Source organism: Macaca thibetana, chromosome 4 (genome assembly GCF_024542745.1).
Source record: "Macaca thibetana thibetana isolate TM-01 chromosome 4, ASM2454274v1, whole genome shotgun sequence".
Lineage (NCBI taxonomy): Eukaryota > Metazoa > Chordata > Mammalia > Primates > Cercopithecidae > Macaca > Macaca thibetana.
Window position 1 is genome coordinate 127,720,715 of NC_065581.1, and position 2,119 is coordinate 127,722,833.

Consider the following 2,119-nt stretch of genomic DNA (forward strand, 5'->3'; position numbering starts at 1 on the left):
TAGATTTTACATAAATACCACACCATTTTCTATCAGGGACTTGAGCATCTGTAGATTTTGGTATCCATGGGAGGTCCTGGAACCAATTTCCCACAGACACCGAGTGACAACTGTAATTGTCAATAAAAATAATCACAGATGTGTTTTCAGTCTAGCAATGGTTATGTGGTCTTATTAGTACAGCAAACAGTCAAAAATTTCAGTTCTATACACAAACTGAATCCAATAAATATATTTTAAGCATCTTATTTGCAAGTTTTTGTGTCGTGTCCTATGGATGATACAAGAGGAACATAAGACAGTACAAAGCAGGAATATGAAACAGAATATGGCAAACAATCTAGGAGGAAAAATGGTCTCAGAGGAAAATTGTTCCACATTCATGACAGGGAAAGATATCTGGGTGGAGTATTGAGTGTCATGACTCATGACACCCTCAGTGGGTGAAGATGGGGAATGAGTGAACGAGTGAATGACTTATCCCTAGAAAACATTTTATTGCCTTTTTGTTGACTTTATTTGTGGTGATGAATTTTACAATTTTTGTTCCTGATTATAATATCTAGGTTTTATCCAACATTCCTACTTGCTTCCTTCTCCTACCTCAGGGACTCTCAACATGTAGGTATTGATGAGATGACTTTAATTGAGCCTAGAAAAACTGATCTAGCCTTCCATTTATTAACGCGTGATTAGGTAGACTCTTAAAACCTAACAGTCAGCTGTGACATTAGAACATTTCTGCCAAGCCTGATATGAAGGTCAAAGTCTTAAAAACAGCCTTTAAAAATATTTTAGCTTAAAATATTTTAATCCTTGTGTTTCATGAATTCATTACATGCTTTCAGAAAATGTGCTAAAAAGCCTAATTAATTATCGTGTCCAACTTTTGAATGGACTAAAAATGAGTGCAAAAGTTAAATAGCAAAGTTAATGGTGTTCTACAGGAAATTTTTGGAAATATAGAGTCATGACAGGAATTTAGTTAAAAATAAATGTAATTCTGGTTGGATTTAAGTAAAGTTTATTGAGTTTTAAAGCAAAATGCCAGTGTGCTCAGCATTGTGTTAGTTTCATTGCGTTAATTCAAAGCCATTCATATTAGAAGTTATGATAGTCTCTAAATTCAAGAAAAACCCCCTGGGACTAGGGACTTAATCTAAACTTACCAGACACCTTGTATATATAGAAAAATTAATATTGCAGAAAATCACTCAAATGATTGTATGTGTTGTTCATAGTTTAAAAGAAAATATGAGGCAGCCATCTTGCTCTTGCCATGTGCTGGTATTGGAGGACCCTTCCTGCTTCAGATTTACCAACAGCATGAATCAAGAAAAGTTAGCCAAACTTCAGGTTCAGGTCCGGATAGCAGGCAAGGGTACAGCTCGCGAAAAGAAGGTGGTACATAGAACAGTTATAGCTAATGACAAAAAGCTTCAGAATTCTCTTACAAAAAAAAAAAAAAAAAAAAACCTGGCTGTGAATAATATAGCTCGTATTGAAGAGGTGAACATGGTTAAAGATGATAGGACAGTTATTCATTTCCACAATCCCAAGTCCAAGCTTCCCTTTCTGCTAACAGCTTTGCAATTACTGGTCATACAGAAGCCAAACCAATCACAGAAATGCTTCCTGGAATATTAAGTCAGCTTGGTGCTGACATCTTAACAATCCTTAGGAAGTTAGCTGAACAGTTCCCATGGCAAGTCTTGGACAGTAAAGCACCAAAACCAGAAGACATTGATGATGAGGAGGAGGATGTTCTAGATCTTGTAGAAAATTTTGATGAGGCATCAAAGAATGAAGCTAACTAAAATTTTGGTTTTTGGAAGCTGGCATGGACTAGATTTAACAAATCAGCTGTGTGATTCCAAAGTTTTACAAACACGGAGAACATCACCTGTTACTAGTTCAGTAATATAACTATTTTGTATATTAATAATGCTGTTTGTTCAGCATTTTTCAGTCATTTAATTTTGCATTTTGCACTTCCTCCCAGGATATTTTTTTGTTCAAAATATGAAATATTGGTGTAGTTTGAGGGTATTTTGGGTTTTGATTATTGGTGTTTTTGTTTTTTGTTTGGGATATTTTTGGTGTATGTATGTTTATGTAT

General features: G+C 34.9%; 1 pseudogene; it reads left to right on the top strand.

Moving 5' to 3' along the window:
• Positions 1-1,326: 1,326 nt before the first annotated feature.
• On the top strand, positions 1,327-1,817 carry LOC126952652 (transcription factor BTF3 homolog 4-like; annotated as a pseudogene).
• The last annotated feature ends 302 nt before the right edge of the window (positions 1,818-2,119 follow it).